The sequence below is a fragment of the Lissotriton helveticus genome, chromosome 8 (assembly GCF_964261635.1).
Source record: "Lissotriton helveticus chromosome 8, aLisHel1.1, whole genome shotgun sequence".
In the NCBI taxonomy this organism is placed as follows: Eukaryota; Metazoa; Chordata; class Amphibia; order Caudata; family Salamandridae; genus Lissotriton; species Lissotriton helveticus.
In genome coordinates this window covers 1628597240-1628605796 of record NC_136069.1, presented here as the reverse complement: position 1 = coordinate 1628605796, position 8557 = coordinate 1628597240, and positions in this window count along the sequence as shown.

The following is an 8557-nucleotide window of genomic DNA, read 5'->3' as shown; positions in this document are numbered from 1 at the left end:
GGGGACCCAGCCAACCAGGTTCAGGCTCCTGCCCCCTCCCACTGGAGAGTAGCAGAATAGGGGGTGTACCCACCCCAGGGAAGGGACCCATTGGTCCCTGCCCTTTACCTGCCTGTAACGCCCCTAAATTTAGTATTTAGGGGCACCCTGAACCTTCCTTTCTCAGATCCAGCAATCACAAGAAAGGAAGAAGGAGAAGAAGGACGAAAAGCCGCGCAGAGCTAACAAGAGGACGATGCCCACTGACTTGGCCCCAGCCCTACAGGCGTGTCTCCCCTCGAACCTGCTCCGGCAAAACCCAGGTGTATCCAACGGGCAGCAACCTCAAAAACCCAGAGGACCTGCATGCATTCATTTTCCAAGCTGTTTCTCCCATAAACACCGGACGTGTTTGAACTGCATCTTCTGGTGCCAGCCAGAAACTGCGAATCCAGCCCACTCTGCACCCGCCAAGCCTGGCCTGAGTTTGAGTGGATAAACACCACGAGGAGGTCCCCCCTGTGATCCTGACCCAAGATACGGCAACCCCTGACCTACCTCAAGGCTCCAGATGACGCCTGCAGCCTCAATCCAGAGGACCCCTCCCCTACTGCCACTAGAACAGGTAAGAAAATCCGGTGTCCAAAGGCACGGCTGCCCCGACGCCCCACGGCCTTGTGTGCCCAACCCAGCGGTGCCTAACCGTCCCGCTACATCCCAACTTACCCCTCGAAATGGTGGTCACTCCAGGAAGATCCTCGTCCCCGAGCCTGCAGTGTTTCTTTGTCCGGATAATCTCCATTGAAATCAACAGGGCACCCGACCTCAAAACAGCACCCTGCACCCGGCCGCCCTAGTGCCACTGAGGGTGCCCTTTTGTGCTAACTTGACCCCCAACTTGCCCTGTGCTTAACCCTAGGAGATTTGCTCCCTCAACGCCCCGGCCTGCTTGCCGTCAGTACAAAAGGAAGGGGTCCCAGACAAGGAACAAATGATTCAAAATATTCCTTGGTTTGAAAAGATAACAATTATTTCAAAAAGCAAAGCTATTGACTGCAAAAAAGTTTAATTCAGATTTGCATACGTTACCTTTCATTGGTTAGAACACATAATACATTTTTTTATATATAAATGACAAATTTTATTTAAATGTGCCCACATTCACAACGGGGAGGGGGTGAAGTGAGGGAAGTGTCCAGGATAGGATAGGGTATAGGAATAGTCTGATTCATTCAGTGACAGGTATTACTCTCAATTCAAAAAATGAGTACATGTGGTTCCTTTAGCCAAAGGCCACAACATAAGGCTCATAGAGAGTCCAGAAAACAACTGATGCAGACAGCCAAACTCCACGTCAGCCACTAAGGTCTTATTTGGGGTAGGAGTTGGTGATTGTTGTGTAGTCTACGTTTCGACCCAGATTATAAGTAGGAAAGTGGTCCTTACAGAACGGGTCTTCTTCAGGACAAAGGAGTTGTGGGTGGGCGACCTCCTATCGCGGAGGGGGCGAGAGGGACAGAGTCACCAGGGGCTGAGATCTCCCGGGCCACGTTATGATTTTCAACTTCTGGTGTTCAGTAAGTCCATATACTCAAGTTGACAGTGGTTGATTCCTGATTAAAAAACGCCTGTAAACGGGGACAAAGTTGAAAAATAGTGCTATCGTTGGCTTACATTAGCACAAATATATAGGGGGCCCAGCTGTACATTAAGTCCAAGACATACCTCTGAACTCAGTAGGGTTCTCGAGGCGTCTCACCGATAGATATTCGTTAAATTCTTATTCCTGCCGCCTCTATTGCTCAATTCGGTTGTGGACAGGGTGGATCCTATATATTCAGCACACCTTCAGGTGCTGAGATAGTTCGTGTTATCAAATTGTAGTATTTGATTCGAAATACGCCTCTGAAATAAGGAGAGTTCTCAAGGCGTCGCACCGGTAGATATTCTTTTATTTCATTAAAGCTTCTACCTCCAATGTGCAATTATGAGGAGGAAAATTGGATCCTATGCATTCAGCACATCTTTCTTCAAAAGTTGTGTTTAAACCGGAATCAATCCCGCAACTAGACGTGTTCCAAGGTCTGCCACATGCACGGGGCCTCGTTCACTGGCCAGCAGCCACCAACCGGACTCCCCCTATCCTCTATAGGATAACATTGGGCCTCAACACTCTGCACCCGGCCGCCCGAGTGCCGCTGAGGGTGCAACAACAGTGCATCACTGACCCTGGGAGTCCCCTGAGTCTAACTCCAGGACCCTAACTCCAAAGACCGATTACCTACCTGGAAACTGATAACCTCTTTTTCTTTCTTTTCTTTTTCTTCATAGAATAACATTAACACTTTTTCTCCCAAAAAGTTTCTGTGTCGACTTTTGAAAACTACAAATATTCCTTAAAGATCAGCCGAATAACCAAAACGCATTTCCTCAACTATTTTCAGGAAATGTCCCAGTGCTGAATCTAGGTATCTAGCACTGAGTAAGAAAAAGTATTGTTAACATAACTTACCTGCTAAGTGAATTTCCTCCCATAGGATAACATTGGTTATTCTATGTGAAAAAGCTTCTAAGTGTCAACTTTTGAAATGAAATAATATTCTTTAAAAATCGTACCTCTAACTAAAACGCATTTACTCACTTGTTTTCAGGAAAGTCCCAGGGTTGAATCTAGGATCCAGCCCTCTGTTAGCAAAAGTAATCTGAAAAGTAATTAACTGCATTTTTCTTAAAAAGCCCATTCATTATAATGTACTATACCTGCAATGTGTTGCAAACTGCTTACTTAAAACTGTAACCAAAACCAGTACAAGTTACACTGCAATTTTGAACTGTGTTCATACAAGTAATTTACTACTGAAAATACTTTTTATGCTTACCTGTGCCAGGCTTGCTTGGTTCTAGAAATAAAACAACAGTATATTATTTTATACAAAACAATTGGCCTAGAGTTCAGTTCTTGAGTGTGTGAGTTCATTTGCTGACTGAGTGTGTACATCAAATGCTTCACACTGTCCTCTGATACTGCCTTACCAATCCACCAAGCTACCATTTTAGAGAGTAAGGTTCTATCTAACTTTAATCTCTGCCAAACCTCTGGAGACCCTTGGACACTATACACATTGTACCTCATTGTAGTGCAGTATATATAGAGCCAGTTTCTTACACTATCCTTGGCAAACATTGAGGCATTGACCTCAATATTTCATGAGGTTCCCCCAGGGCTCCCCTTTGGGTCACTTAAAATTCAGAACCGGCTCTGGCCTAATGACACACTTGGCAGTGTCGGGTCACACAATCCACTTGTGGGACATGCGGGTCATGAGCAGCCACTAATCCCAGCTTCATTCAGGCCTACCACATGGGCACATGTTGTGCTATTGCTTCTGGGCAGTTGGCTGTCAGTGCAACATCAACCCTAGGCTGCATAGAGGTCCTTGAGTACTCTGTGGTGTACCCCCTCCTAGGTAGAAGTAGCCAATCAACAATGGGTCTTGAGCTCCCACCTTTATATTGATTTCACTGACAGAGGATATGTATTCCAGGTCTGCTTCTTTTGAATCAGTGTGGGTCGGTGCCGCTTTCACAGGTCCTCCATCCATATATCTTCCAGACCTGGCCTCTGTCTGCAAGGATCCTTTGCCCAGTAGGGCAGTCTCCAGGTGGAGTGCCCACCATAGAAGGTGAGTGCAGTCTGCACCCAGCTATTTATGACCTCTTCTCACACAGATCTGGAAGAGAGTCAAGAATCGGTTCCCCTTTAAAGGACATGTTTCCTAACAGCAGATCTAATAACAACGATGTCCTCTTTCCTTCCTATTGCTTCTTAGACCTCCCCCACCCCCATATCTAGGAGATGCCAGTAATACACACATGCTGTCTGGAGAAAGCAACCTCTCCTCCATCTTGTACTGTGGTCTAGGCTGTGGGCTTCCAAAAAGGAACTCGCAGGCCTGTATTACTCGTGCATGACGCACTATCATGTTTAGCACCTATAAACATTAAAAATGCATAGGAAGTAGAGTTCAGGATTCTAGGATCCTCATGAGCAATGGAACTTTAGATGAATTGGCCTGTAAGCGCACATCCATGTCCTACTGGTAAAAAGTTAGTCACAATATTCACTAATACAGTTTGCTGCCACAACCATGTTCCACACATGAAATCCACAATAGCGGTGGTAGTCTCCTTCAACATGATGGTGCACCTGGTGCACCCTTCCTGGTTCAGAGCTAGGCCCAGCACCTATGATTGTCAAAAGACCAGGCCTAGGTCAATGTGCACACATGGGATTAGTGTGTGGTATGACATAAAATCAAAAACCATGATCTACAGATAAGCACTTTTGGTATACAGTGCAGGGGACACATTTGTGCATCATGCAGGGGACATTCCCATCCTAACAGATGGATGTCCCTCCCAGATCTGACTACCGGGAACCTAAATCCACCATTGCACAATCTCAATTGTTTGATAGTCTAAATTGATGGGAAAGGCCATCTGCATGACCTGACCTTGTGCTTAACTGTGAAGTTTAGGCTCTATAACAAGATTGTTGGAACAATACAACAATGTCTCAGCTGGGAATCATTTAACAAGGGCAGTTAAATAAGTAGTACACATTATAAGCACCGGCAGAAAATGAAGAAGGAGAACACAACAGGAAGGCTGAAGTGAACCAATTGTTATTTTAGGTAGTTATAACAGCACTACTATACAATTAAAGTGTATGGTGACCATAATACACGAGTGGGCAATGGGCGTGCTGGTGACAAGTGACGACGCAGTGACACAATGTGAAATGAAAGCGAGAGGATAGATCAGGTGGGGGAGGAAGCATTCCTCTCAATCAAGGCACGGAAGACGAGTGAAGCGTCCATAGCCGGGATGTGAGAGTGAGTCGTCAATAAAAAGGAGCCGGGGATTAGAGTGCCGGTGTGCCTGATTACGCGCTGAAAAGATTTAAGGTGCGCAAGTACTTTACAACTGGTCCACAGACTCATGGGCTCTGGGGATCAGATGTGCATCCGTCTTGGTGGCTTCATTGAGCCCATAATAGTCCACATAAAACCCCACATTTGTAGAACCTTGCTTGGACACCAGCACCACTGCTGGGCTCACCCAAGGTCTATATGACTGCTCACTCGCCCCCAAATCCAACAGCTTGGCCACTTGTGCCTTGATGCACTGCTGGAGTCAGTCAGACATGTGATAAGCCTTGCTTTTGACAGACAGGAAGACTATCTATTGTGGCTATCTGAGGGAGACAGATACGTGTTAACCCGGTAGTCACTAATAAGAGATGGGCAAACTTCACCAACACCTCTTTCCACTTTCTCTGCTGATCCAGCATTAACTCAGAGGCAAGTTGACCCATTCCACAGTCACATCCTCCGTGAAACTATGCAACAAGTCAGCAAGAGGCTCACTCTCTTCCTAGACATCCTGTGACACAGCTGTGATTTTCACCTTATTATAATCTTGATGGTAAGGTGTAAGCTGGTTCACATGGAACACCTGTTTGGGTTCCCTTCTGCCACCTGTGCCCACTAAGTAGGTCACCTGAGATAACTTTAGTACTACTTTGTAGAGCCCTAACCATTTGTCTTCTAGCACTGTGGACAAATGGACTTTAGCACTAGCACTTACTGACCTTCCTGGTACACAGTCAGCATCGCCTTCTGGTCATACCATTCCTTCATCAGTGATTGACTAGCCTGGAGGTTTTCCTATGCCTGACCCATGTATTGCACAATCAACCTCCTGGCCAATAGAACAGAGGATCAAAGCTATCCTGGGATTTTCTAATGCCCAAGTGTTTGGTCAAGGGCACTTCATGGGTCAGTGGCAACAGGAAATGCTTCTTCACCAGTGGAACCACTAACCTCGAGGTAGTGCATGACCCAGGATTCACCAGTTTACCATATAGGAGGCCATCCTTTGTAGTTGACAGTGTCTTCCAACCATTCTTTTGCTAACCTGTTCCTGGGCTTCCTTCTGAAGTGCTACAAGCATACGCCACTCAATCTGTGACTTGCGGAATTCTTCCTGGTAAGTCCTCCAGTTAAAAGCCAGTAGCGGCTGCTATCAGACCTGGGTGGTTGGCAGGGGAGACGAGAGGGGAGGAAAAACAATAAAAAAAGTTTTTTTTAAAACCACTTACATGTGACAGCCGGCCACCGCCTCTCCACCGTCCTCTTCTTCCTGTCTCCGGTCCGGCAGCAGGAAGCAGGAGGAAGCACCCGGGCTCCCAGGCTCCCCATAGCCAATCACAACACTGCAATACAGCGTTGTGATTGGTCTGAGTGCCTTGGTTCAGCGCTCAGACAGCGACAGAGAGCCATTGCATGTTCCTCACCATGCGGTGTAATGCAGCCTGGTGGGAAAGATGCAAACTGCGCATGACTGTTTTGTTTGGCCGGCCCAACAGGGCCAGCCAAGCAGTCGTGGGCACTTAAGGAGCGCAAACCACTCCTCTCCATGCTCAGGCCAGCCCCGCCCACTCCGAGAGCCACTGACTTCAATTGTAAAACTAAGTAGTGGGGCTATGCTCCTCCACCTTGGCGGAGGAGGCGCCATTGTTAAAAGCTCTTGCAACTCTAAAAGTGACCTAGACTCCAACACCTGGCCTGCTTCGGGTATCTCACTTTCCTCTACATCCTACCACAACAAGTGTCCTCTCAGAGTTTGCCCTGATACACTGTCTACCTTGTTCAAATTTCTGAAAATCAGGAATGATTCTTGTCTGTTCCTGAGACATGCAGCCTGTACTCCGGTCAATACAGCTAACGTTGTCCATACCTTATAGGCTTCGGGTCCTGGTACAAAACTAAAGAGCAATCAAATCGTTGCACGCGAAAAATTCAGTACCTTACTTATTTCACACCTCTTGTTAGATCTGTTAGCCTTAGGATGGTCTTACCCCAAACTGTTTTGCCTGCTTACCTCCTCTTTTTGCTGATTCTTTTTGTTGGCCTTAGGACTCTGCACACTTTACCACTGTTGACCAGTGCTAAAGTGCATGTGCTTCTCCCTAAACATGGGTACATTTGGTATATCTACAAATAAGTTTTAAATGTATATGTAAGTCCCTAGTAGAGTGTACTATCTGTGTCTAGGGCCTGTAAATTAAATGCTACTATTGGGCCTGCAGCACTGATAGTGCCACCCACAAAAGTAGCCCTTTAAACATGCCTCAGGTCTGCCACTGCAGAGCCTATGTGTGCAGTTTCATTGCCACTTAGATTTACCATGTAAAACACGTTGCCAAGCCTTAAACACCCTTTTTATTACCCCTAAGGTAGGCCTCAGGTAGCCTATAGGGAAGAGTGCTGTGTGAGTAAAAGGTAGGCCATGTACTTTTAAGTTTTGCATGTCCTGATAGTGAAAACACCTGCATTTGTTCTTCACTACTGTAAGGGCTACTCCTTTCATAGGTTAACATTGGGAATTCCTTATTACACTGTTACGCTGTAATTGCTGATTGAGTAGGAGTGGCTGTGTCATGTTTCTTTTCATTGGAATGGTAATGATAAACCCTCTTTACTGGTAATTTTAATTTAATATTACTATTTTAGGCTTGCCACCTTTAGAAAGTGGACATTTCTCTGCTCTTAAGGATCTGTGTGCCTGCAGCCTATCTCCAATACGTGTCTGTGGTGGGTGACAGCTTGACTTCATGCATTCCCTCTAGACAGCCACACACAAAGGAAGGCTAGGTGTGTCTGTGCGCCCATCTGCATCCTGATGGCTCATACTGGCTGGGCAGGATAGGAGGGATGAGCTGACACTTACACCTGAATAGACAGTCTCCTGTCCCCACACAAAGGGTTGGTTGATTATCCCCCTGTAGTAAGTCTGGAGCCAGGGCTGGAAGGAAATTACCTCTGTGCACTTCAAATACAGTCCTTTGAAGTCACCCTCACTTCAAAGGCACGACTGGGTATACGTACTGGATCTCTGACCTCACCAAATCAGACGTTTCTGGACCTGTAGAGAACTTCTGTCAGAAGGACTGCTGTGCTGCTATAAGGACTGTCATTCTGCTGGACTGCTGCTCAGGAAGAACTGGTTTTCTGCTGTGCTGCCTGCTGCCTATGGCTCTCTGACCCTGCTGAGGGAGAGCTGGACTCTGCCTTGAACCCAGATTGATCTCCAAGGTCTTGTTGGCTTGCCTTCTGTTGCTTAAGACTCAAGAACATCAAAGTTTTTCCACCTGCTCCTGTGCATGGTTAATTGAACCCAAATACTTGCTCCACAGAAATCAAAGCATCGCCAGTCTACATGTAGCAGATCTGGTGCATCAACCCTGTTGTGGGAACAGAATCAGCACATCACAGTCGGAACCAGCGCACTGCCTAAAGAACCAAATCACCAGAGTGAATGCATTGTGCCCAGTGCATTGTGGGCGTATCAATGCATCCCCTTGGCTGCTTGGAGAAACCAGTGCATCGTCTTTGGAACCAACTCTTCTCAGCTTGGCTCATCGTCTTTGGAACTGGTTTTCTGCTGTGCTGCCTGCTGCCTATGGCTCTCTGACCCTGCTGAGGGAGAGCTGGACTCTGCCTTGAACCCATGA